Raw genomic sequence first — 27,980 nt, 5'->3', positions numbered from 1 at the left:
GCAAACCCCGCAGTTCCTCAGTGCTGGAACAGAGCTGCCAGGTCTGAATAGTGCCAAAGGGCCATTTCTTGAGTGAGAGACACTTCTTAAACAAACTATATTCAACTTAGTGATGTGCAAGTTACTAAGCAGATTGACAGCCAATGGCATCAGAATATGGAAGGTTATTTTCAAAGCAATTTTTTCTTTTGGCAGAGAAGGAGAAAAAAAAAAAATAATAATTGGGCTAGAACCCATAAAACCAAATGCAGATAGGGTATGTAATGTATTTACTTAAATCTTGAAGTAGGTGGTGCTAGCAAGATAGAGACTTGTGGATAATTTTATTTTGAGGAAAAAATGTCCCAAAAGTCAGCACATTGCTAATAGGATCTGCCAGCAAAAGATCTTGAAGATGAGAAAGTGGTAAATCTGAACACAGTTTTATAGGATTTAGAATGCCATTTCCAGGCTTCAGTGGTAAATAATAATGGAAATGAACTCATGTGTTTGTCATTCAGCTGAAGGACTTTGCTGGGCACTTTGCAATCTTAATATATCTATCATGTGGCAATCTCACACTGATGTTCTGCAATTAAAAATTGAAAATAAAATGCAACTCCTATAGAAATACAATGAACCTATTACTGAAATGCAGCCACCTGTGGCAGGAAACACATTGGCTGCTTAATCTACGTCCAAAAACTCCACATAGCAATTTTGAAGAAGCAGCAAAGAATTCTGTATTCTCTTTTTATGGATGAGAAAACAAATCTGGAGGCACAGGAGGCGATTCAACCAATTGGAATAGGACCACGAATTCAGGATCAGCATTAGTTGTTCATTTTAGAAAAAAGGACAGGAGGATCATCTGTTGCCTTGGGGACCCTGTCTCTTTATTTCCCATTTCTGCAGCATGTATTCATCCCCTTTTAATGGCATGCTGAAGCATCATTTCAGTACTAACACAGAACAAGAAATGGTTCCTAATGGTTAACTGATAATGCTTCTCGTGTTACTTGATCTTTCCTGTCTTCCCTGTTTTCTTGGGTGAAAAAGTGAAAAAGACGATTCTGTTATCTGTGAAAGGGGGTGCCTCTCCCTCTGTGAGCTTCAATAAATCTGCTCCAAGAAAATGATCTATTTGTTATTTTTGAATAGAAAAACTCTGCTTTGTGAATATGATACTTGACACGATACGGGTTCTTACGAGATGGGGAAATTGAAGACAATGGTTTTTTTCTTTATTTGCTGGGCATTAATACAGAGAAAGCGAGCAAGGTCTCTAGGTAATGTAAGACTCTGGATCTTCTCATGGTCAATCACAGTTCTTAACCTTTCTCTTTTCTGCAGTAAGTGCCCTTGGGACTGTACATTTTTATTTCAAGGCTTTCTCTGTGAATGCAAACAGGCGTGAGGGGGAGATTATCGTGCAGAGCGCTCTCTGAATTCCCTTCTCATGGCATCATGCAGACAAGGGCAGGGTACAAAATGGTACCATCCTATGATCTGGGGCATTTGGGGCTCATCTGTAAGTATTGTAGTTTCAAAGGTTTTGTTGTAAAAATCTGCTTACTCCAGTGAAGTCAGTGAGCTTGTTCTGCTTCACACCAGATAACAATCTGGCTTAAAATACATATGAGAGTTTGGTCACGTATATGCTATCTTTTAAATTTTTATTTTCATATTTTTTTCCAAAGAATGTGAAATCCCCAAAGGCTCTGTTGTCTTACAGCATTTCCGTATATGTGAAGCTTGAGCCTTTTGTGGCTGGAGTTTCAAAACCTTGAAAAGGTTGGAAAGAAATAGAGCGCAATGTTTTGTTGCAACTAATGTTCTGCTTCACGCCATTGTCTCCTTAGTTCTGACAGCAGAAGAAAAGCTTATGACCACAGATAATGAAGTCAGAGACGTATTTCACAGAAACCATTTTATTTTTTCTGGGTTTCTCCTTATCCATCTTCTTAAGACAAGGAGCACACCATGATCCACGTGTGACAGACAAGAACGGGCTGTAGGAGAAGCCTCTCTCACGTGGATTCAAGCTGTTGTAAAGACAACCATACGTGCTGGGCTCAAGCAGCTCTCCCTTCAGCTTTCCTGGCTGTAGAGCAGCGACTGGCTGGTTGCGGTGCCTGAGCTCCCACCAACCTCCACACATCAGGGTCTGGATGAGAGCTGCCTGGGGAAGCTGCACCCCCCTTGCACCATCCAGAAGGGTGGGCCCATCGGTACCACCACAAACACTGCAGCATCCGATTCATGTTACAAAGGCAGAGGGTGAGGAAGTCTGGAGTACGCTGCAGTCCTGCTTTGGGCCTGTTACAAAAGGAAATCTTCCCCTCTCGTTTCTCCCCTCCTGCTCAGAAGACGCTCACAATGCTGTATTTATCTCAATGTCATTTTCTTCGAGATGTGAGCTGGAACAAATCCGGAGCAGCTGCTTCATTTCTAAGTGTCCTTTAGGGATCCCTTCAGCAGACACTTTGCAGAATATAATGATGACATTCTAACGAGCATTAATGCACATGTTGTCATCTTTCTATATTTACACTTCCCACAGGAGGCATAGTTCTGAAAAGCAAAAGAGAGAGGAAAAAAAAAAAAAAAACTTTTATGCATAAACTTCAGCATCTGAGCTAGGTTTGACCAGAGAATCCACCTAATTAAAGAAGCCAGACTGAGCTGCACAGGGTGTGTGGTGTGACAGCCGGGCCCTGAGGCCAGCCGAGAACCCACAGCCCTTCATGCAAAGCCTTGGGTGGGTGAGGAGAAACAGACCCTGCCCCTTGGCGCTGACTGATTAAACCAGGCTGTAAGGAAAAAGGGTGAAAAATAGGATGCCTTTGGCATACAGACCAGGTGTAGGAGCACAGGGCATTAATGCTACTTGTCTACTTCTACAAAATAAATGTTATGGCAGAGCCAGGATTGCTGCAGATCTTATGAACTTCAGCCTAATGATTTAACTGCAAACTATGGGCGCCGTGCATTCAAGCATATGCTTGCCTTCTCTCTGGTTTGTCCAGAAAGATGATGCATGGAACACGTTCCCAGCCTTTGTGGTGGGTGCTTATTAGCCGTATTGTTAAACGAACCCTGTAATGGCCTCAGCAAGCAATGTTTTCAGTATCGGCTACTTACGGAGTGCCACAGCCACGTGTTCCTTCTGCTGACAAGACAATCTTTGAATCACAAATGTAATCAAATCCTCTTTGTCCAGACGGGCTTCATGAGGAAACAAGTGCAATAAGTTCTTTCCCCAGCAGGAATACTATATACATACATAAATGTGTGTATATATACGTGAAAATAAATTAAAAAAGAACCTACAAAATAAGTGAAATGAAAATATATATGCCTGTTGTTTCATAACATAAGCAGTTGAAGTGGATAAGGTCACAGTTTTGTCCTCTGCTTACTGATCTTATCGAGGAAAGATTGTATCAAATAAATAATATATCAAAAGATTTCTCCCTTCATCTCTTCACACACACACTCTCCACAGTCCCCGCTACATTATCCAAATCAGGAGTGAAAATCCAGCCAGTATGATAAGTAGTAATAAAAGGCTGTGCTTGTCTGTGGAAGTTTTGCTGGCAAATTTCCGAACCAGATTAAAAAGTAAATTAGATTTTTTCTGGAGAGTTATTTTCAACGGGTTTTGTCTGCTAATGTTCTCGTGCAAGATTGCAGCTTTGCCAAGGGGGGATGAGAACAAAAGAAGAGGATAAAGAATCGAGGTTGCAATTATCTGACTGAACAAGGTTCTCCCGTGCAAGGCACCTAATCAGGAAAGTCTCAAATTTGCTTAAAATACAAGGTGCAATACCAAATTTATTTATAATCTGCCTCACCTGCTCAGATAAAACTGTTTCTAAAGCCAGGCAATTGCAGGAGACAAGCTGTAAAATGGAACAAATGAAATCAAATCAGGTATTAATAACAGCGGAATGAAATTATAATAAAAAAGTGTCTTTTAGCAGAGTATAATTTCTGCTTTACAGAAAATGCAGATAAAGTAGAGTGACACAGAAAAGTAGTACAAAGTGGGAAGAAATGAGAGGGACAAGGAAGAAGGGAGATGAGGGTGTCTAGGTTGTGTTATTCCATGAGCACCACAAGAAAGACAGCAGGACCCCAGTTGCTTGAAGCTAAGTAACGAGGGGCAGATGACAAAATGAGCAATGAGGCTGCCTTACTTGGGGGCAGGTGAGGTTACTTAAGTCCTCTCATCGTGGACTCACCCAACTCACCAGAGCTTGCTTTCAGAGCTGGGTGCAACATGGTGCTCTTCCAGGGACTTCTGTGAATTTCGGTGAGTCTCTTTGTCTTTATTTTCCATTTATACAGCAGAAATGTGATTTTTGTGGTTCTTTAAAGTGTACCTTCAGTCCATGTGCATGCAGTCCCTAATACTGTCTGTTGTTGGCATTGTTTAGAAGCTTGAGGCCTGTAGAAGTAAAACAAAAAAGGTGTTCAATGTAGTGTTGGTTGGTTGGTTGGATTTATTTTTGTCTGTTTCCCAATGTCCAGGAGCTCATGCTCCAGCTGGGCATGCAGATAGCTTCTACAGCATTTCAAGAGTTGGTCGTGCAGGTTTATTTAAGTCTCCAGGATTTATCGTTTGCTCTTTGCCCATCAAAGGGTAGGTTGCTGCTCTGAAACACACTAGGATTGAAGCTGAGAAAGTGTATTTATCCCCAAATGTTTATAAAGCAATTTGCTACACAGACTGATTTGTTGTTGCACTTAAATGTTAGGAGAAACAGATTAATTTGCTTGTGAGTACACTGCATTTGGCATGGTACGATATTGTGGTACAGTGCAGAACAGTTGGCTTAGGACTGTTGATAAATATTGTCTGGGCAGGCGTTTATTTAACGTGTTTGTTAGGAGATGCATGTTCTGGATGACTTTTGGTGGTGGTCTAGAGACTCTTTGCATACAAACAAGCCTTCTGTGTTTATGAGCAAGGCCTCTGGGGAATGCACCCACCGATGCCTTGCATAACCCATGCTCCTAAATGACTCAGCTGCACCGAAGATTTGAAAGCAAAACAAAAACTTCTACTTTTTCCACCACTCTGCATTTGCAAAGAGCACAGACGTGCTGCCAGCTGTGTGCTGCACCGAAGCAGCCTCAGGTGGGCTGCAGGCACAGTGCTCCACGGGGCTCGTGTGATGGTTTCTGAGCTCCCTTGCAATGCACGGAGCGAGCAGGGCTGTGCTCGGAGGCAGGCAGCCAGGTCTGACGGGTTGTGGGGTCCTTAATTGCCGTGAACATTGCCTTTCTACACTTCTGATGTTCTGCTTTTGCGATGTCACGGTGAAAATAATCGAACTGTGTTAAGTTAATGGAAAAGCTTCAAACAAGTAGGTGTCCCTGCCTGCCCTGCTTGATGGGTCCCGGAGCCTGGTGGATGTGGGTGGGCAGGGATGCGGGCAGGTCGGGGCACTGGGGTCTGTCAGAGATGCTGCACCATAGCTGGTGCCCACGGCCAGGCAGAGCCTGCTCCCTGCCAGCACTTGCCCGGCTCCTGCTGCTGGCAGTGCCCTTCATTTCACATGTATTTGGGTAGCTGGGTTTTCAGGCACTGAGCAGCTGCCGGGCTGACGTGAGTGACGCACTCAGCCCATGTGGTCTGACTTCTGTAATTGGGGTCAATCACAGAAAAAACCCTGTCACAGCAGAAAGTGCTTCTCGGCTGCTGGGGCTGCCACAGACAGCAGCACTCCGGGGACTGAGAAAGATCCACGCTGCCCTCCCTGCCCTCTGCTGCTCCTCACTGCTTTCTGCGCACGCAGCTCTTCCTTGCTTGCTCCTCTGCAAAGGGAGGCCAGCACTCATCCCAATGCCTGATCCATCGCCTCCCAGTCTGTCCTGGCTGAGCTCCTAGACCAGCCCAGGGCCGTTTCAGGGGCTCTTCTGCCTTTTTTCATGAGCCTCACTGCGTGGTGGGACCCACACTGGACACCACCCAAGTGGTGACAAAAATATGGCAAATTCACATGGAAATGATACTTCTCCTTCCAGCTGAAAAACACAGAAAGGAAGAAAATAACTTCAGAGACATTTAGTGGGCTGGGTTAGGAACAAGGGGAGGATTTTGCATCTTTCCTGTTCAGCTGAGCACAGTTTTAATACAAGAAAAGGGATTTCCCTCCAGCTCTTTGCATCTTGCCTGTGACCCAGGAATGCTGAGCTAAAGGCCAGGCAGGAAACCTGTACCATCCTGGAGAGTGGGAACCAGAGAGCCCTTTTGCTTTGCTTTCACTCCTTGCATCCTCCATCTGTCAGGGATGAGCAGGATTTGTAACCTCGTGAGCCATGGTAAAAGCTCGGGGGAGGCTCTGTTTCCTGTGGTGGGGCTGTGGAAATAAATAAACATATAGATCATCCCCAGTTCTTTTTGCTAACCCTGCCAGTCAGTGACAAAGGAGCAAGGGACCTTTCATTGAGATAAATACAGTGTAAGAGGGTAATTAAAGTGACGGATTTCTCAGTCGTAGGAGCTTTCCAAGGCTCCACTTCCCATAGCATCCTTGCATTCAAATGGGGAAGGAAGGAAGGGAGCCAGTGCGTTTCAGGGCAGCGCAGGTCTGCATCGTTCAGGATGGGGACAGCCATCTCCGAGAGGACCTTGCCTCTCTCTGTGCAGTAACCTTTAATCAGATGTACTTAAAGGAAGCACAGGAAGTCTGAAAACATTAATCTAAAACCCACAAATAATAACAATCTTGTTTCTCTCCTAGGTTGTATTAGCAAGACCTTTTCCATCTCCTTTTCTCCCTTCTCTGTCACAAAAATAGCGTGGGGGAGGGATTCACAGCTCTAAGTTGACTTGTGAGTTTTTGCCCTTAGCTGTTTTTATGCTTTCCAAAATCCAGGGAGCAGGAGTCGGGAGCTGTCATAGCTACAGCATGGCTGACAAATCTATTTAGAAGGTGAGATATGAAAGTCACACAACTCGGGCTTTCTGGCTAAGAGGGTTTTGCAAATTCACAAGGAGAAGAGAAAACCCCGATAAAGGTAGAAGGAGCAAGGCAGCCTTTCAGGGCTGCTAGCATATGTGGATCAGGCCTCTGGTGTGCTCTGAGCTGCAGCGGCTGCGAGCAGCTCCCTGGGGAGCCACTCGGTGCAGATCCCTGCCGTGGGATGAGGGCAGCTCCTGCCATGGCAGAGTAAACGGTGGAGCTGCTTGTCCCTGCTCTCTGCCAGCTCCAGGGCTGGTGACTAGCAGCCTAGGGGTTGGACCTGTTCAGGTGGGACAGGAGGTTCCCTTGGGGCAGCCCATTGCACCCCTGCCTGTCTAATAAGAGCTTTCAGGTCTCTTGCCTTGGCAAGAGATCTCTGAAGATTTGGGGAAGTGGCAGCTGAGGGCTCCAGCTTGTCCCAGTGTCCAGGGCTGGTCCCAGTCGTGCTGGCAGGGTGCACCTCATGCTCCTGCAAGTTCTCAAGGAACCTGGACTGTGTCCCTTGCAGAACTCTCATACTACAACCTGCCTCCTTCAGTCTAATTAATTAAAATGGGCTGTTGGCACACTCGGTCACTGATAACCAACCATAGAATAAAGCTGTTCAGCAAAAAACAGCCAACCTGGCGGTGGTAGAGCAGTGGTCTGCCATACTGCAGCCCTGCAGGGAGGCAGCCGACCTCGGAGCTGCTCTCAGGGTGCTCTGCTCTCCCTGGGGTTTCTGCACAGGAGAGGCTGTGTGGAGATCCACCACCTCCTGCTGAGCTCTGTGTTCTGCTGGGGCTGGTGGCCACCACAGCCCGCCAGATCCATGCGTTTTCCCCCGTGCTGTCCACCTCTCTGTATTACTCCTTTGTCTCTGTGCAGCGTCGCTATGGACCTTCCATCACTTGTGATAAGAGAAAATGTGTCTTGCCTTGTTTATGAACGATAAATGGTTTATACACTGCATGTTAATCATTGCCCTGCACCTTTAATCTGAAGTGTTATCCAAAGCTTCAACTGGGGGCTCATTTAGATTTCTTGTTTGTAGCAATAATACCCTTTTAATATGCTAAATGAGAAAGCAAATGAACCTTTCTCACACTTATGAGTTTTTAAAAACATCTCTTCTTTAGTGGTTGAAGGTCATTCTTTTGGCAGATTAATGCTTAACTATTAGGCCCTATTCATTGTCTGGGGTCAGCGCTGCTGCTGTCATCGCATATTAAAAAGTGCTGGCTTGGAACAGTGACAACAATGCTGCTAGGTGGGAGAAAGCTAAAAGGCCTGGGCGAATGTGGCAATTCATATCTCAGGTTCTCATTTAAACTCCGGTGCTATCGTTAGTACTTAATTTGTAGGGTATTAATGAATTTTAATCCCTTTTACGCTTCACATAAGTGCAGCTTCATCAGCCTTTGCTTGCTGGCTGTTGCAACCCCATTCCTGAACTGGAACCTACAACTGTGCTTGGGGGGATAGAAACTGCCGAAGCAATGCTCCGGTTGAGATTTGTTTGTTTATGTCCAAGACAAGCATGCAAAAGCCTCATCCCAGCTCTCTGCCACCAGATGTGTCCCATGGATCTGGGGGAAAAGCTCTGGAGGTCTCTGCCGAGCTGCCACTGCCCTGCAGGACAGGTGCTTCCTCCTGCCACACTGGTCCTCGGGGTCTGCACACTTATTCCAGACGTCAGCAAGCATCACCAAACCGCATCTAGATCCCAGGCTTTGATAAGTCTTTTTCTGTTTCTCAGCACCAGGCACGTCCCTTCTGATGCTATCACGCGTTCCTCTCTCTTTTCTCTTTGCTCTTCCTAGGAGCTCGTGTCCTAGTGATCTATGAGTTGTTTGGAGAAGCAGCAAACACTACTTACGCATTATATACATGTCTTGTCTGTTCCACTTGATAATGCCATTCTTTAATATGCTCAGCGGTAGCTTTTTAGCTGGCTCTTCCCCCCACTCCCCTAATGCCTGCCTGGCATGCATGGAGGCCTTTTTATTCTTCAAATAATTTAAGGGATTTTATATCTAACTTTGTTTTCCAACATCCTTACAGAGGAGGAAAAGCTCAACAAAGCAAAAATCTACCTCGGTAGCCTAGAGTGTTTCTGTTCCTTTCCTTGCAAAGACATAATGGCTCTGAGGTTTGCTCTGAGATCAAAGAAGAAAAGACAATGACAGATTAGTATGTCTGAAACTTAATGCTGTGCTAAAACGAGGCGATGCCTTTTTCTCAGCCACGAGCAGTGTAACCACAAGCACGCAGTTGGCTGCTGGCAGGATGTGGGGGTGTGCGCCTCTGCTCGCCATCCTGTGTGTCCGTGGCCACGCGTGGATCTGAGACTGGGTGGAAATTGCCATTCCTGTAGGTGTGCACCCGGGTTTAGCGTGCAGGCTGGTCATTGTGCACAGGTGTTTGACCACAGACAGTCCTTGGCCCCACAGCAATGGGGGCTGCAGTGGGGAGGGCAGCTGGTAACTCCTGCCAGCACCAGGCGGAGTGGGCTCAGCGTGATGGCTGAGAGCCTGGGGGCAATGCAGGCTCTTTCGGAGATGGAGAGTCATTTGAGGAAAAAGAAAAAGAAAAAAAAAAAAAAAGGAAAAAAGCTTTCTCAGTCCTCTCTTTCCAACTGAGAGGAGAGGATCTGACATTGCTAGTCTGATTCATGAAAATCACTCTGAGCTCTTGTATTGATAGTTTCAGCTCTCTGAATCCGCAGGAATCTTGGCCTTATCCCTGAACTCAGTTATTTTAGTTGTTCTCTCTCCAGATACACTAAATAAAACACTTGATGTACTTAAGGCTCTCTGGCTTAGCTTGGTACACGATGATGGCATGTTCTTTTTGATTCCAGGGACGAGGAGGAATCCAGTGTTTCTTGCTTTCTGTTTGCTCATCTCTTGAATTTTGCAGAGGGGGTGCGTGCGTCCTCTCACATTGGTCTTGCTCTCTGAATGCTGAATAGGGAAATATGCAGAAAACATGAAGGCTATGAAAAATGATGAAAATGCCCCTGGGCTTGCTGGGCACAGGGGAGACGGCTTCAGTGCTTGCTTCTCCCCAGGTCCTCTTTGCAGTCACCAGAGGATGGGGCGTTTGGTGCCATTGAGAAGTCCCATGCCATGTGCCCCTTGGGGCTGGTGTGCCCCCAGCAGCTGCAGGCACCCAGCCATGGGGAGCAGCTCTGCAGGGTGCAGCCCCTCCTGGCCTTTGCGGGTAGGAACAGGCTGGGATCTCCCACCACCAGCCTGTCACTTCATCTTCAGCACTGAGGCTACAGAATAAATTCTGCTTCTGTCCCAACAGACCATTCTCCTCTTGGCTTGATTACTGGCAGGATAGAAGTACATGATGGATAAGCTTTTTTTTTTTTTTTTTTTAATTAAAAAAAAAGTCCAGGGCCACAGCTTTGTCTATAAAAAATAAATAATGTTAAGAGCAGAGGCCCGTTTTCCAGCTGGCATGTGAGATGAGTGCTCGCTGCCTTGTGATGGAGCACTCCCACAGGGACCTTGAACCCAAAGGTAAATAAGAAACCCATTTGGGCAACCGTGCTGCTCCATCCATGGCTGGAAGATGTCCCAGTGAAGGGAAGCACCCTGAGGGAGCAACTCAGAGGCTGTAAAAACCTTTGCTACTTGCATGATATTTCCTCCTTTTATGTCTCCAGTTGGCAAATGGCTCTGTGGTGTTTTATTCCGGAGGGGTCCATGCAGAAAACTTTCCCAACTCTGAGCGAATGCTGCTGCATGAATAAATGATGGGGGAGGAGGTGGGGAAACACTTACTGGTCTGGCAAATAGAAGCGCATTGGCTGAAGCAGGCACATTGCATGCTGTTGCTGCAGATGCTGGGATGCAGCTGGCATGGAACTGGGCAGCCAGAGACGTCAGGGAGTGAGACTTCATCCCTGTGGTCAGCAGTGAACCCCTCGGTGTGGTGGTGAGCATGTTAGGCAGTGTCTGCCCTCCCAGGAGGCTGGCAGCACCCCGGCTGCCTGAGTCAGCAGCCACAAAGCACAACTTGACCTTGCTGGGAAAGAGATGTCAAACAAATCTCTGTGCTCGTCACACATGGTTTGACACACAAAGTTCCACACAAATCAATCTCTTTCCTTGGGCCGGCTGCTTGATCCTTTCCTGGGGAGGGATGCGAGGCCGGTGGTGCTACATTTCTGTCCCACCTCCTCCCCCTCCGCCCCTGCCATCCCGAGAGCCTTGAGCTGTAATGGGGTTACGGAGAAGCTTCACTGAGCAGCACCCACAGGATTATGAGACGGTCAGACAAGCTCTGGCAATAATATTTAGCGCTATAATTATGCCTTGAAACGTCCTTGGAGAATCTGCAGAGGCTACAAGAAAAGGGAGGAGAGCAGACAAAAGGGCTGCTTTCCATACGGGGCCAGACTGTCCACTCGAGCATCATCCTGAAAGTGGGGTTAGGGCTGGGGGTCAGCGTGGACAGCATGCTGGCTGCCCCGTGGGGGAGACGATGGGGCTTCGGGTGACAAGGGCCAAAGAGGAGCCCTAGGCTGAACCCACACCAGGTGCCCTGCATGGTGAGGGATGTCCTTCAGCTGTAGCAATGTGGACAGGGAAGGGACCGGCCCAGTGGATGTGTGTGGAGGAGCGAGGAGAAGCCTCATGTGGTGAGGTTCAAGCAGAGCAAGGATGGGTGGCTGGGTAACGAGGGTGCTACCGGACACCCCATGGGGAATTGAGTGGAAATGGGGTGGTGAGACCAAGGCAAGAGCTCCAGGCTGTGTGGGCATGAAGCAAAGTGAGCAATCAGGGCCGATGCCTCGCATCCCAGCACTGCAAGGAGGTTTAAGGCAGGGGAAGGACAGACGGACGGACAGACAGCCATCCACACAGCATCTGCCCACGAGAGCTCCCCGGGGCGGGTGCTGTGGGGCTCGCCGGGGTCAGCTCATTTACCTGCAGCTCCGTGTTCGGTGTCTAATCCAACAAACGCCATGGCAACGCGCGAACCGCTCCGCTTCCCTGACCCCACCTGCCCCCGCTGTTAACATCTTGCCTACGAAGTCGCTCTAATGCGAGTCCACGGTGCCGTGAGGCTCTGCTGGCTGAATTACGCCGCGAGGAGATGAAATGTGGAGGCTCCAGCCCTCCCGGCCAGGCTGGGGGGGCCCACCGGCTCAGGGGTGTCTGGGGAGGAGAGCTGATTTAGGATGTCTGCTGACAGCTGCTCTGTATGTGGGAGGGCAGGAGTGATGTTGTTTGGATGTCGTATCGATTTCAGGGTATTGTATTTTTTTAATTAATGGCAAAGGTGCCTAGCCACCGCTGATTATTTATTATTTTGTATTACGGTAGCTGGTGTCCCAAGTGAGATCTCTGCGCTGTTACACTGGACTCGGGTTTGGGAAGAGAAAACGTCATCCTTGCGACGTTGCGGCTTCCACAGGCAATGTGGTGCAGAGGTGTGGGGTGAAAAATCGCCTTGTGCAGTATCACACAGCCTGCCCCTTGTAGGGCTGGACCAAACCTCCCTGAAATGGCTCAAGTGGCTGTGGGGAAGAGCAGGGCATCAGAGTTCCTGGCTGGGGGGCTGAGAGCAGTCGCTGCTCCCAGGCTTTGCCCTCAAAACCCCACCTAAAGGCGAAGGACGGGCTCATAGCAAGCAGGCACAATGAAGAGCTGGCTCATCTCCCTCAGTTCCATGTGGTTTGACTGTGGCAAGGCACTTCTCGTCAGGCATTATTTACGGTGCAGCAGCGTTCAGAGGCTTTACAAGCGCAGGATGGTATATAAACAAACAGCGAGAGAGACAGCCGTGCTACTGAACTGCAATGATCTGCGTTTGGGTTAAAATCCTCCCCGTGCTGCTGTCTCAAGCTTCAGACTGCACACACAGGAGGAAAAAATGATTTTAAATATATGCACTGTACTATAAACATATATTGCCATATCCCTGTGCAACAGAAATGTTGCAAAATCTAGCACTCTGCAAATTTGAGTGCTTTTCTTAAGCTGAACTTAGCCCTCCTGTGTAACATTTCAGCTCAGACAGTTAGTTTGGCAATATTGTAAGTGATTGAAAATGGGTTTGTAATGGGAAGGGATGAGCTGCTTTGACATTAGGCAGCGCTACCAGCTTCAGCTATAATATTTCCTTTATTGGGATGCATCCAAACAATTTTAAGCAAACGGTGAAACTAGGACGGTGTCAAACATACAAGGATAAAAGGATTTTTTTTTCTCTTGGGAATAGAAAGAGGTTAATTAAAAAGAAACAGAAAGTCTTTGTCCATTCCTGGGATGATTTAAGTGCTGGCAAAACACACTATATACACAGCACTGAAAGCTCTGCAGGACCAAGCATCCCCCTCAGCACATCAGCAAATGCCCGTGCCCCATATCTGTGCCACAGCAGGGAGAGGGGTGGGGGTCCCTGCACCCCATCCTGTCCCTGCTCCTGGCTCCATCCCATGGCACCAAGAGCAGGAGGCTCCACTGCGCCCCTGGGGTTGTGTGCTGGAGAGGAGAATCCCTGTTAGATGAAACGTGAAGTACAGTTCAGGGCTGGTGAGGAGTATCTAAAAGCAAACCAAGATTTCTGTGTTTGTGCAAGTAGGTTGCTTGTTTTGTTGCTGGGCTTTACCTTCTTCCTTTTGGGAAAAGCTGTTGTTATTTTATTACTTAGCGGCGAGCTGTTAGTCGCAGCCCCGCGAGCACAGTGCAGCCTTCCAAATGCCCCCCGAGCCCTCCTCTACCGATTTTCTCCACCGAGTCCCCAGTGGAAACAAGTCGAGATGAGTTTTTCCCCCTTGTCATCGGAGAGACGGTTACTGCTGCTGGTGCAGCTGCTGCTGCCACGCCGGGCTCTCGGCACGCTCTGCCTGACGCGACAGCGGTGTCGCTGGGGACGTGGGGCTCGTGAGCGAGGAAACGTGCTGTGACACCCGGCTGCTCCCCGCTTCTCCGTGAGCCACCGAGAGCACTGGGAAGCAGAAGCATCCGCCAGGTGCTCGGAAATATCCCTGAGCAGGGAGAGGAGCCAGATGTGCAAGGAGAGGACGGCACGGAGGGGTTGGTGCAGCACCGGGGGGATGCTGGAGGATGGCTTGGGCCCCCTGAACCATGCACCATAGCCACAGCACTGCCCTCCTCCAGCACCTCTGCCTAGGTTAGGGCAAAATAGCTCCAAACTGCAGCTATTGTCACTTTTGCATTGCCCAACTAGTTGGAAATGAATTAACATACCTTAAAGGTCTCATTAAATCTAAATTAAACATTTAGTCAAGCATCCTTCATGCACTCTGTTGCCGCTACACACTTTGGTGGGAATATTAGCAGCCTTAAAAGATATGAATATTTACTGTGTGCTGCCCCCGACAGCTACTGCAGATCCCCAGGCGAGTGCTTGGCACTGGTGCAACCCTCTACAAGGAGCCGGTTCCTTCATTTGAGAGAGGCAGGCCAAGGAACCCCAAGAGGAGGGAAAGGTTGGATGAAATGCTTTCAGGCACAAGTCAGTTATTTGTGTTTTTGCCGTAGTGCCAAGCTAATAGAACAATTGGAGGATCCTCACGGGGGACCATTGGTCCTCCTTCCATAGCATACCTGTCCCCCCCTTTCCTGGCACAGCGGGTGTGGTGGTGGTGTCTTTTTGTATAGGAAAGGTGGGCATGTGGGGTGCCTGGATTGGAGCCAGAGCTCAGAAATGAGCCTCACGTGCAATTTGGTGACTGCAGGAACATCGCCTGCCTCCCTTCTCCACTTCTGTGTGAATGCTTGGGGTGGGGAGGAGTTCTAATAATTTTTTTTGTGCAAAGACATAATTATACTTCCCTGATTAATCTTCAGACTGAGTCAAGCGCCTGCCATAAATCTTTGAAACAAACATGTCTATTTATATTTTAATTATCTTTTCTCTTCTTTCCTAAAGTTCAGGTTGATTTGAGCTTCTTCTACATATTTATAAATTGAGTGGTTCTCCCTTTGCCTTTCCTAGGCATTTTACAGGCGAGGCTCTGCTTTTCTGTGAGATGTGGCTGCTGCCTCTTTGCCCTGGTGCACAGTGACTGCACCCCTGCCCCATCTCAGCAGCCAGACCCCACCTTCAGACCCTGAAATCCCTGAAACATTTCCAGGTGTGGGTGGCAAACAGATCTCCCAGTAACCTCAGCATTGTTATTTTTGGTGTTGCCTTCAGAAGCGACCCACAGACCCCAGGGCTGATGTGTGCCAGATGCTGCAAGCCCTGTGCCAGGGGTGCAGCAGGAGCTCAGGGAAACAGAGTGCTTTGGAGGTGCCTCGCTGTCTGCTCACCTCTGGGGGACTCCTTTCAAGCTCCTGCGAGTCCTTTCTGTGGCACTGTATTTTAAGGACTCAAAGGCTCCAGGCAAACACGTTCTCCTTTATTCTTTTGAATCTGAATAATTAGGTTTATAATTATGAACTGATTTATATCTACAAGTGCTCGGTCTCAACGTGTCTGTAGTCTTGCGAGGAGAGGTTGTTTCCAGTGGCTACTTGAGCTGGGTGGGAGAAAATCTGTCTCCAAGGGAGCATGGATGCCGAGTTCCTGAGAGCTGGGAGGAAGCGCCTGCTTTCCCTGGGTAACCGTTCCAGCCGTCCTTTCATTTCCAGTGAGTCGCTGTAATTTGTAAACATTAATAACCATTATTATTATTAAAAAGGAAAGAAAGTGAGTAGCCCTGTAACTAATTACTTTAAGTGTTTTCAATGAGCCACAGTTCAACTCCTTTATAAAATCTCCTGCTGTGAAGACCAGATTGTCATTATGATCAGATCTTTCCTTAGACCTATTAATTTTACCCAGAATAACAGCAGAACAGATGCGGGGAGAAGGCTAGTCTGATTAACATAATTCTTTTCAAAGACCATTTCCTCCCTAAAGGCCACCACACCAACTCCTCTATCCTCTCTCAGATCTAATTACGTTCAGGAGAATTCAGACACTGATCGGTGATCTCAGCAGATGTCACTTCTCAGATATGAAGCCCCTTCAGGATATGAAACCTTATCAAAAAATCAATTGAAATTAACAATCCTAGCGCTGCTTTTCCCTTCTTCTGTGACCAGATGAAAGTTGCTTCTGAACAGCGACGTCCATTTTGTAGCCAGAGAGGCCGAGTTTTAAGAAAATCTGTAAACCTGCATTTTGTTCCGTAGTTTTGGAAACATTTTTTACTTCCTCTCATTTCTCTGTTGCTCTCTGCTTTATGACACATCTGCAATGGTAATAAAGGAAAGGAAGAAATCGCAGCACAAATAGGACATGCAGGACAACTATGCTGTGTTTTTAGTACTACTTCTGTTCAGACAACTGGAGTCAGGGTTTGTTTCCCTTATGGGGATGCTTCCCTCCCGTCCAGTGACCATTATAGCACTGGTAGCCGGAGTGATTGCCATGAAGAGCAGGCTTTTTGCTGTGCATCCCCTCCACGAGGAAGGGACGTCCCCCACACTGGTGCTGGTGCGGGAGGAAGGAAAGTTTCCCTCTCCGGTGTAGCTAAAGTATCATTATGTGATGAAATATATTTACATCCCTCTGCAAGTGCCCATGTGCCATTTAAACAAAGCTTTTAACTGAACATTGCAGTGGCATTTCACATGGGGGAAATTGCTCCAGTATTTACTGCTATTAAATTAATTTCTCAGTAGAGGATTTTAGACTCTTGTAATTCATGAGGATATTTTAGGTCCTGTTTACTGTCTGGTGCTTAAAAAAATTGTCTCAAGCATTTGTTTGCTGAATATAACATTGTTATTACATTAACTTTCTCTCACAGGAGAGACAGGGGTTCATTAATGTTGATGTGGAGCTTATTGTATTGCCGAGCTCTCCAAACAGCGGGTAATTTTTCATAACATACGTGTGGCAACGCTCCGGCACAGAGGGACGAGCTGGAAATGCTGTCATTGTAGCCTCATGCCCATATGCACCCTGAAAGACCATAGCTCTGAATAGCACTGGGGGGGAAATGCTTTGAGCCCCAAATATTGCCATGATAGGCTACTCAGTCCCTCCTGAGCACCGATCAAAGGTGCTCAGTGCTGAGACCAGGGGGAAAAATTGGTGTTCCCATGCTGCCTGGGAGCACAGGAAGATCCCAGTAAAAATGGCTCGGTTGAACAACCAGACTATCCACATAAGAAAGGTAATGCCCTAGCTGCTGCTGCTTTGCTTCCAGTGTCTGGTGGTGTCTTCTGCCAGGTGGTTTTAGGCAGAAGAGAGAAACCATCTGAGGAGCAGCAAACACCTTAAAGTATTAGCCAGATTTTCACGTGAGGAAGAATACTGGAGTGCCGAATGACAGAAGCTATTTTTTATGTGCTTTCCAGATTTAAAATAAGTAAATGGGGCTGTGACTAAACTTGAAGTACTGTGAGATGCCACGGTATGGTGTCTGAGATAGGATTGTGAAATCCTGGTGTTGGGTGAAGTTCTGCAAAGCCCAGGGCCCTGGCCGCTGGAGCACCATCCTTGTGGGCTGGCTCTGGGCAGGTCCCAGCCTGGTGGCATGCACGGCACAGCGAGGTTACCTGCTGGCAGCCAGGGGGGCTCAGCCCCTCCAGCAGCAACATCTCCCTGCCTGGCATGGGCTGGGCAGCACGGAGCTCATACAGGGACATCTGCTTTTCTCAAGGAACAGATAGCGAAACTCAAAGATACACAGCCCCAGGTGGAATGGAGAAAAGAAGTAACAAAGAGGGCTTCGTTTTAAATGTTATGAGCATCTTTTAGTTACTAATGCCTTCCCCTCCAAATGGGTATGTTTCTGCAGCGGAAATTGGCAGCAATCAGACTTACAAGTGTTGGGAAGAGATTTACTTGGACAGATGAAAGAAAACCATTTTCTTCTAAATGCCTGTGCCCAGAGCTAGATAATATGGTTTTCTCTAACTATGCAGAAGGCCAGGGATGTGCATATAGCTCCTTTTCTTATAAAATATAGCTACTTGGGCATGGCAGAAGGCAAATCTAGCTTGGATGGGGGAAAATTCTTCTTGGGAGCAGCCCAGAAGAATTTGCTAGGGATTTGCTTGTGGGATACCAGCGGCATCCTATGCTCTTCCAGCCCCTGAGCCAGAGGCTGTGTCCAGCAGCGTGCAGGGTCGCATCCTGCAGAATGATGCTCGCTGACGGAGCTGGGGGCTCCCTGTCCCTGTAGTTGCCTGGTGGCGTGTGGTGCTCCTCCGTAGGCCACTGCGCTGCCTGGATTTTGAAGCCCATTGTAGTCACTCTCTGCTTGTGAAGGCTGAGTTAGGTGTTGTTTTCATCTAGTGATAATGAAAAGCTCAAATCCGTTTTCTTCATCTGGTCCATCATTTAGTACAGGGTTTTGATCAACAAAATGATGCTATTTGGAACTTCTTCCCCTTTTTTCCTTTTTTTCTTTTCTTTTTTTTTTTTTTTATTGAAGTAGAAATCTGAGGAGATAGGGGCAGGGAGGAATGAAAGCCTGTGAAGATTCAACTGACTGGACTTCTCAAAGCAAAAAAAATAATTATTATCCCCCTGAGAAAAGAGCTTTTCTCTGAGTCCTATCAAAGCCACACTGCAGCCTTCAGATGAAAGCCCTACTTTTTAGTTCACTCCTTTTAACACCTCATTTGTTTTTAAACTTTGTTGTACCTAAATGAACAAACAGTTTGTCTGCTGCACCCTAAATAAATAAATAAGTGGAACGGACGCTTTGCTCCAGAGCAGTCTTTGATACCTTGCTTACTTTTCAGCTCTCAGTAGCACCAACCACCAACTCCGCAGGCTCCTCGCCACACCAGCTCTGGCCATGATGGCAAAGGGATCCGTGTTTTTCCTCCCATTACCTTCTGGTCAGCCATACCACATGTATGGCAAAGGACTGTAGGAAGGGGCCGTGATCTTTGGTCATTGCTTAATGTGAAGGGAAAATTCTCAAAGGTTTTCCGTTTTCTTGCAGGGAAAAAATCAGCCCTACAGCATGGTAAAGACTGCAGTATTTTAGCATTAGGCAACTTGGAGGGCAGGAAAGCTGTGAAGTGCTTTTTGGGAATCACTGAATTCCTTTTAAGTATCCAGATTTGGAAAGAGAAACCCTGTTTAGGGTGCATGAAGGTTATGAGCCTCGGCATCTCCTGCTGCCTTGCTTTGCCAGCCGTTGATGAGCAGGAAACTGTCAGATTTTTCAAGACAGTTCAGCAGCACCAGACAGCAAAAATTCAATGTATTCTGATTTTCAACATAGAAATAATAAAACAAATGGTATCAAGCAGCAGATGTAGCAAAATGTAATTACCAGCTAATCAGTTTCTGGTATTTTTTATTTTATTATTTGGTTGGTTGGGTTGGTTTGATTATTTTGTTGTTTTTTTCCCTCCCATCATCCACTGAAGATTGCTCTGGCAGGGGAAGCCGGGCAGGGTGAAGGGAGATGCCCAGCACAGGGTGTGTAGGTGCTGGGGGTGCTCCTGTTGCAGCCCCTGCCGGTGCTGTGGGGTCCCTGCTGCCGTCACGGCGCTGGTACGGGCACCCCTGGCCTGTGCAGGCCCTGGCTGTGATGTGAGTCCCAGATGCACATTGAAAATGAGGCCTGGAAGCTTTATTCTCTCCAAAATCAATACTTATCTTCAATCTCTTCTGGTCTCTTGAAATGAACTGAGTGACAGATCAGAGGAGAGCAGAGCAAGCAGCATTCAGAGGGGCTTGGCAAATTGCTACATCTGTTTGCTGTGAGGCTGAGCAGTGTGATATGGGATTACTCCTTATTAAATATATATGCTCTGTGTTTACATTTGCTAGAGACTCGCAGGTCCTGGAAACCCTCTCTTTCTCTGTGTTTGGCTTCTCTTATTTAAACTATTTTTAAAAGCACTGAAGGGAGGGAGAGGGACGGGGACAGAGCGCACGAACCACGTAGGGAAGCAGCGAGCGCCGAGGTGTCGCGAGCAGCGCAGGACTGCAGGGGTCTGCGCCCTAGACTCTCACGTGTCTCTCTTCATCTCATCTCTCCCTCCCTCCTTCCAAACCTGAGAGGTTCCAATTAGAGCAGCAGCAGCACTTCTGCTCTGAGTCAATGTATCTGGAGCTGACGCCTCTCTGGCACTTGACAGAAATGCGAGCGAGCCGCCTGTGTGGGGTTTGGTAGAGGATTTTCCTACACCCTTCTGCCCCTCCGGAGGGGCAGAGTGCAGGTGGGGAGTATAGGAGTCGAGGATGGTTTCGTTAGTAAGACAATTTTATTTTGAGCGAAACAGCACTTTGATTTTGTTGTCATTTGTTTTGGCATTCTGGGCAAGCACACAGGTTTATCTCCCATCCTTATATTAGGAGAAGAGCAGGAGGCTTTCAAGTAGCATTTCAATTAAGATTTTGAAATGGAGAGATCCAAGCCAGATCAGAGTGGAGTCTGATCTCTGAAACTCCCCTCCATTTCCTGTTTGATATTCAGAAATGTTGCGTTCTGTAGTTCTGCATCTTCGGCACTGTTCGCTAACGATTACATTTGTGTGAACATTACCCAGAAAGATCTAAATTGAAAGATCTTGTTTTCCTCCAGATGCCCCCCTCCTACAAGGAGCCTTGGTGAGAGGGAGGCAAGAAAGGGACTGCTGGAGAATAAAAACAGAGCCATGAAATTAATCATTCAAGCCCAGAGTTAAATCCCTTTATAGTTGCATATAATTTTTTAGGGTGAGCTCATCCTGTGGTAATGTATCTATATTCTCTTTTTTTACATATATTAAAAAAAAAAAAAAAAAAACTTTTATGTTTTGGGGGAAATTTTATGATGCAAGGCATGAAGCAAACACTCCTGTAAAAGCCAGGCAGGCTGTGCCTTTAAACAAAGCTGGGACACGGAGGAAGCCAAGACGTTTCAGAAGAAAGGGCAGCCCGGCAGCTCCCAGTCAAGAGCCAAGGCAGGGTCTCCTCCTGTGAAATAATCCCTTCTCTGGGCTTGTCTGCAACAGGAAATTACCCGATATTAGACCATGACCTTGGTGGCACATGCTGTGGCTCCTACACCTCGTGCAGTTATTTACATGTCGCATGCTGTCCCCAGACGCCTGCTGCAAGAACTGCAGGCAGGGCTTGTGGCTGGAGAGCCCGTGCTGCTGGGGGCAAGGCTCAGGGGTCTCCATCCCACTGCCTGGCCCCGGTTGCTGCTCTGTCCGAGGAGTCCTTTGGGAGGATGCCCCTCTGCAATGGTAAAATGCCAGCTTTGGTTTGGTAGCACTGGGCTTTGAGCTATATCTAGGGCCTCTTGGCACCATTAAAATAGAATGGCCAAATAACATTAAACACCCAGAGTTTTGTCTGATTCCTCACCAAAGCATCTCCACCTGTAAATACAGAAGCTGAAGAGATGTCTTTCCGCAGCAGAATTTATCATGCGTTCAGGCCTTGCAAGATCCAGACCTGGAGGCAAAAGTTGCACAAGAACAGTTTTTTGTTTTTTTCTTTTGGAGTGTCTGCTTTGTGGCATCGCTTACAATTTTCAGATGCTTCTGGCATCACCTGGGATCTGAGGCAGCGAGGCTACTGTAAATATATGTGCATATATAAACGCATACATGCATTGGAATGTATACAAAGTTATCTAAACATCTCATCCTTGTAAAAAGGTACCTTCAGCTTAGCCTTTCATTGGTGTTTTGAGTGAAAATTCTCATTCTGTCTTATTTAAGGAAAGTTGTTTGTTTGGTGTTTGTTTAGATGGAATAATGATTAAAAGTACAGCCAGACAAAAAGCTCCAGGGGTCTTACAGTTAATTAGTCTTACAGTTGCAAATGATGACCACCTGTCAGTAAAAAAAAATAATCCACAAATAATGGATTAACTCAGCCAGCTGACAAATCAAAATAGCAAAACGGCCCCCTGAAACCATCCCTCCTGTTCTCAGTAACCCCCCTCCATGCCTACAAACAGCAGAAAGACAGTGAAATAAATCTCCTACAGCATGCCCGGAACATCTTCCAGCATACGATCTGTTTGGGGCCAATTCTGCTGTCTCCAGCACCACTTAACTACAGGCTTTGCGATGCCAAGTTTTGGCATGGGGAACAAAGGCTCGTACTGCCCACGGTGAACCAAAATATTTACGGCCCGGTGCTTGTTGCTGCAGCCCTGGTGGGAGTGAAGTCTGGAGCGCAGCTGAACCCTGTGCCCACAGTTAAGGCATGGTTTCTGCCGCCAGCCTGTCTTGTCCCTGCTTTCTAGTGGGCTTCGTTCTGTTGCAAAGGGCATCTTGTTGTTTTGTTTGTTTGGTATATTTTCTTCTCTTCTCTTTGCTCACAAATCTTCCTAAGCATGCAGGGACAGCAGCCCACGGTGTTATACCAGCCCGAGTGTTAATCTCCTGGACCATTTCAGCTGGCTTCTGCGGGGTATTTTTATAAGAATGGAACTAGGAAAGTCCCTTTATGGGTTTGTACATCCTAGGGGGATAGTGTGAAAATGCTGTAGCTGGCTTACCTGGGACTTTCTACTTTGCAGATGATGTATCTCAGGGGATAAGATGAATGTGCAGCACTGTGCTTAGATAGGAATTAATCTGTATGGCACCATTTATCTCGGGGGGATGATCTGAAAGCACCATTTAGCAGGGAGCAGTGCACTCTGGGACCACTTCCCCCAGGATCATATAAATATGCTGTACTGTGCTTATCTGGTTTTTAGGGGAATAGGTCATCTCAAGGGGCAATGCGGATGGGCTGTATTCTGCTTAGCTGAGGCTTTCTCTGCATGGGATGGCATCTTCCTGAAGGGATGCTATAAAGCATCTCCCTCTGTCCGGCACTGTGTAAATCACCGCTGCTCACTGCTCTGGAGTCTTTGTTTGCCAGCTGAAGCTGCCCTCCCTCCCAGCCCGCACCAGCACTGAGGAGGACCCAAATTCTGATTTACAGCAGTCGTGGAGCTGGGGATTCTGATCTGAGCCTTGAGTGAGCATCCCGCAAGAATTACCGTGGCACTGGTGGGTGTCACTTGCAGATAACCGATGAAACCTGTGATTATACCTTTTTGATGCTAACCACCAGGTTGGTGCGGTTGCTTTGTGAGGTTTATGTTATCCTTCCTGGCGTGCCTTTCTCTGTGATGAGCATAGCAATTACCCCAGAGCAGAGGAGGAGTGAGGATCAAAGGGCTCCGTGATCTTGGTTTCCCTTAATGACTACAAGGAGATGGAGCGGTACCAGTGGCGGGTGGGTGCCGGTGTGCTAGGCTCCTCTATTTTTAGCCTTGGTAGTGGTACGTCAGATGATTACCTTTCACGTTTCGAACGTGAGAGCCATTCTACAGAAATAATGCTGTAACTAATTGCAGGTTTCGTGATGCGTTTCTGTTAGTGTGTGTGGCACAAAAGCATATTCTTCCTGTAAACCTGAGAGAGTCTTCCCAAACACCCCACCCAGAGTCTTCAAGAAAGCGGTGAAAAAAGCTCTCTGTTTCTGTATAATGCAAATAGCTGTGGTGGTGTGACATCGGTTATTGTCCCAAGAATGGTAGTGAGAAATCAGGTTTGCTCTGAGCTGCCAGCACTGGCCTTTGTCACGGCTAATGGGTATGGAGAGGGTGGTGGAGATGTAGGAAGCTCTCCCCTCAGAGAGCTTTTTACTTAGAGCTAGTAACGATGTCTCAAAGCCAAAACTGAGAAGGCAGCAGCCAGAGCCAGCCACGGACTGACGGTGTTGCAGTGCTGGGACCAGGGTGTTGGTGGTGTGCCACTTTGTGGAGGTGGCATCACCCCCGGCTGAATTCCCTTTCTGTGGGGACAGCTGCTCATGTCTAACCCACCACTGGTCTCTTCAGGCAGCCTGCTCCTTGACATGGGGACTTTATTATTCTGCTTAAGTATTTATAAGATAAGCATGAAGCCTCTTTTTTTTTTTCCCAGTTGTTGGTGTCTTGAGTTTAAACTGCCTAGGACACTCAGTCTTTAAGCCTCTTTTAAGGACTCCTAAAAGCTGGACCTGTTTGACCTCACAGACACAGAACTATCTGACTTTACTATCTCTTTTCTTGCCATCTCCGCAGAAATAAGCAGTCAGATTCATTTCAAGTTGCAGGAAGGATGAGGAGTATTGGGAAAATCAGTGTTTAGCAGAGGACAGCCGTGACTGGAGGGTTGAGGGGGAGGAGGCTTATTCCAGTTTCCAAAAAGGTTATTTCAGCTAAAGACAATAAAATGCTCTGCAAAAAAGGAGCAGCTCCTACAAAGTCCACCTAATTCTCACGGCGCTCATTGTGTTTCATAACTTAATTGCAAGAGCACACAAACCTGCACAATGAATATTATTCTTGTCATGACAATCAATTCCTGTTTTACGTTCTGTAATGTCACAGTCTGAAGATTTGCTGCTGCTCACTATAACCTAGTGGAAAAATACAGTGGAGATGTATTTGATCTGTGTTGTAGGTATCTTGGCGTGAGCATGGCAGAAGGAGAAATGACCTAGGCTCAGAGGGATTCCTCTTCCTTTAGGATGTCTTAAAGGATCACTCTCTTTGTCATAAGGGTAATAGAAAGTAAATGGAGGATACTTGCTAAGTGCCAGCGAGTGACATTTTTATTCTGCTCTAGAGGAAGGTGGAGTCGCTTTCAAATCCTTGATGGATAAGCATGTTATCAATTCCCTCCTCAGAAGTGGGATAAAGAGCAGAATTCTACCCAGGGACAACTCCTCTGCTTACTGGAAACTGTTGTCTTCAGTCTTTAAAAAAAGAAATATGACAAAGGAAATAAATTGTCCTCCTGCAGCATAGGAAACAGGCTTGAAAGCCTGGATGTTTTGAGTAGATACAGTGGAAATGTATTGCAGTGTTTAAAAAGTTTTTGAATCTTTAAGGAAGAGACTTTCTGCAGAGCACGGATTTGGCTCAGAATAAAGGCTGCTCACCGGTCAAGCTGTGAATAACCAGGGAGATTTGGGCACACGTCTGAGAAATGTCTCTAACAAGCAGGAGATGCTTGTGCAAGTAGGAAAGGCTGGCCCTCCAAAAAACAGATCCCTTCAGATATTTACTGAAGCAATTAAAAGTCTCAATAATTGGAAAAAAATAGTTTGGTTGTCTTTTGCTAGTACTTTCACACAGATTGGGGGAGGAGATTAGATGGTTTGTGATTTTTTTTATATATATTTTTTGAGAAGTCCATCCCTAGGCTATGAATAAAGTACTGTTCGTGCCTGGTGCAACACTGGCTCAACCACCATTACAAAGTAATAATTGTCTCATTTGAATTTTATCTGCACAATATAAATTTAATAGTTTCACTGGAACGTGCTATTCTCATTGTCGTAACACAGGAATATTTGGGAATGATTCAGAGGTGGTTTAATTAGCAAAGTTAGTTGGGAGGGCACGTTGCATTGTCGTTCTTCTTTTCTTTTTACTAATTCTCTATAATTTACGGCAGCCGAGAAGTACATAAGCTTTGCTGCACGTAACAAATAGAAGGTGTTCAAAGCCAACAGTTAGTTTAGCTTCAAAGGACAGGGGAGAAGGAGGTCGCTGGCAGGCAGTTTATTAGCTGTCATTTTCTGTCCTATCTTGTGAAAATAAACAAACGCAGGGATGAGCCCTGCTCAGTGCTGACGTCCCGCAGCAGCCAGCATCGCTGCTGCTCGCTGCTTTCCCTTCTCCTGCCGCTCTCCTTGCCCATCGTTGTGGGTGCTCCCAGCGCCCTGTGAGGTGGCAGGGCTGGCACTGGGATGCGTGTCCCGTCCCCTTCCATCCCATCCCATCCTGTCCTGATCCACGGAGCTGGGCATTGCCTCCCCGTGAGCAGAGGGATGGTGCTGGGACGGCGCGTGGGCTGGCAGCCAGCCCGGCACCGCTGAGCTGGCCTTGGCACTTCCATGGGAACATCTCGAGAGCTTCCTCCGCCGTGGGGACCCCGTCAGCGGCTGTGTCAGTGCCCTCCTGGACGCCGAGAGAAATCTCTTGTGTGTTGGCATGGGGCCGCGCTGTCTTTCTGCCTTGTGTCCTAGGCGCTCAGTACGGTGCTGTTTGGCTCCGAGCCCAGCAGAGTCAATGGAAAGATTTCCACGGACTTCAGTCTGCTTTGGACCAAATCCAGGCACGGGAGTGGGATGAAGACATCCGCTCGGCCCCGTGCTGACCCGAGTGGTGGCCGTCCTTAAGGACACTGCTCTGCTCAGAGCCACCCCTGCAAGCGCTGCGCCCCCCGTGTGAGCTGGGAGCGGTGCCGGCACCCTTCTTGTCCTGGTTGTGTGCACAGCCTTGTGTCTGCCTTGCTTAGGATGGGCCACCTTCAGAGTGCAGGCGGGCTGCCTTCGTGCCTTGAGTGTTTCCAATGAAGCAATCTGCTCCTCATAAATAACAAGAAAAGGATGATATTTTTTTTCTTTTCTGCTGCAGGGACACAGTGGTAGGCCAAAAAATCTGATTAACTTTCCCACTCCTTTTCTTTTCTTTCTTTCTCCGCGTCTGAGAGCGAGAAACACAACTGATTACAGTCCTTTCAAATTAGTACTGTAGCTAAGGCTTTAAGTGGTCAATTATGATCAACAACAGCACTCTGGAATTTGGTTAGGAGCTGGCGGTGCTTTGTTTCTGCTGACAGTTTCCTGTGGGGCCCCGGCCAACCCGTGCGTGCTGCGGGAGCCCCTGAGGAGATTCCACCAGCTCCTGCCCCGATGCTGCCGGCCCCTGCTGCTCACCTGGGGCTTCGTAGGGAGCCGTGGAGCTGCTCCGTTCCTCCCTCCCCTGCCTGCAGCCCGCGCTCACGTCCCTGTGCTGCTGCTCTGCTTCCTTGGCTGGGAGCGCGCCTCATGCATGCGCCGTGGAGGATTTGCACTGAGTAATTCCCTTCACGGGGCTTGGTGGCAGCCTGCGTGACTTCGTTATGGTTCCAAATAGCCTGGGTTTTAATGGCAGAAAGAGGGCTGTCACTCTGGATCCAATAATCACTCCATCTCGCCTGCCCCCCTTCCCCTTTTCCACCAGACCAAGTCACCAGCCTACCACCCGTATGCTGCGTGAGGCCACTGGCCCAGCTAATAATCCTTCCTCTTGCTCTGCGGTGTCAGATTCAGTTCAGAGGTCCAGCTGTAAGCCAGCTTCAAGCCTCTGGTCCTGGCTTGTCAAGGTGTGGGTGCACCTACTCTGACATCGCCTTATTCTCTGCCACCTCCTAGGATGGTGCCGTGTCTGTGAGATGCAGAACACGATAGGTTTCTGTGGTGGAAATGAAATTGGTGCCTGCCCGCTTCCAGCCTGTGCTATTGCACAAAGTCCCATGCCAGCCAGGTCCCCCTGTGTGCCTTGTGCTGGCCCCAGCTGGCACAAAAGAGTCTGCAGGCAGCAGCCAGCAGGTCCCTGTGGCACGTTGTCCTCCTTCCCTCTGCCTGCTCCCATCCCCTTATCTGTCCCTATCTCGCATCCATGCGAAAGGAGCCATGCAGTGAAGCGGGAGGTGAGGTTAAGATTTCTATCTGTCGAAAGACTCAGGTCAAGAAAGAAGGCATCAAATCAGAAAAGAAAGTGGAGGGGAAGGGGAGGAGAATTCAAGTCAGGGCAGAAAAGGTGCCCCAGAGGTTGAGGGCCAGCTCAGCTATTGCAGTCACCCAGCAGGGGCTGATGGAGCCTTCTGCAGCTGGGTGCTGGACTGTGAGGGAATCAGGGAGGTGAAACATGAACGTTGCGGCTACAAAATGTGAAGGACAACCCAGGGAGTAACAAGGAGAAGAGGACATTTGAAGGGAGTCTGATACCGTGCTGCTGGCCAAACAGAAAACAGGATTGTGCAGGAGGAGGGAGAAAGCACAATGCAAGGGCTGATGCCTTGCCAGAAAAGCATGTATGCTGCCTTCCTGCTATTTGCATCGATTGTTGTTCAATTTGGCTTTTAAACGTATGTGGGGGGACACGAGAGGATGGTGAGAAGGGCTGCTCGTGGCCAGCAGCGGTCCCTGGCAGCCAGCTGGCCAGGATGCCCGAGTGGCTTTGCTCTGAGCTCACGGAGAAGCTTTCTTCTCCCGGGCAGGGCTTCAGACACCTACTGCAGCCCTAACCAGAGCAAAAGCACAATCTGGCTA

At 47.8% G+C, this 27,980-nt stretch overlaps 2 long non-coding RNA genes across 2 annotated transcripts in view; one reads left to right on the top strand and one right to left on the bottom strand.

The window, feature by feature from the left end:
• Positions 1-1,345: 1,345 nt before the first annotated feature.
• Positions 1,346-12,181, bottom strand: LOC106018620 (uncharacterized). The gene is made up of 5 exons (XR_002404309.4): positions 11,882-12,181; positions 4,236-4,432; positions 3,837-3,884; positions 3,124-3,207; positions 1,346-2,553 (listed from the first exon to the last, which is right to left on the bottom strand). It is a non-coding gene; the product is annotated as an uncharacterized lncRNA (long non-coding RNA).
• The window catches only part of LOC119713710 (uncharacterized), a 45,059-nt gene continuing 21,139 nt past the window's right edge, over positions 4,061-27,980 (top strand). The window contains exon 1 of the long non-coding RNA XR_005260929.2: positions 4,061-4,297. This is a non-coding gene — a long non-coding RNA (uncharacterized lncRNA). The remainder of the gene's footprint in view (positions 4,298-27,980) is intronic.

Source organism: Anas platyrhynchos, chromosome 25 (genome assembly GCF_047663525.1).
Source record: "Anas platyrhynchos isolate ZD024472 breed Pekin duck chromosome 25, IASCAAS_PekinDuck_T2T, whole genome shotgun sequence".
Lineage (NCBI taxonomy): Eukaryota > Metazoa > Chordata > Aves > Anseriformes > Anatidae > Anas > Anas platyrhynchos.
Note: the sequence above shows the minus strand (reverse complement) of the source record. Positions and strands in the feature narration are given on the sequence as shown.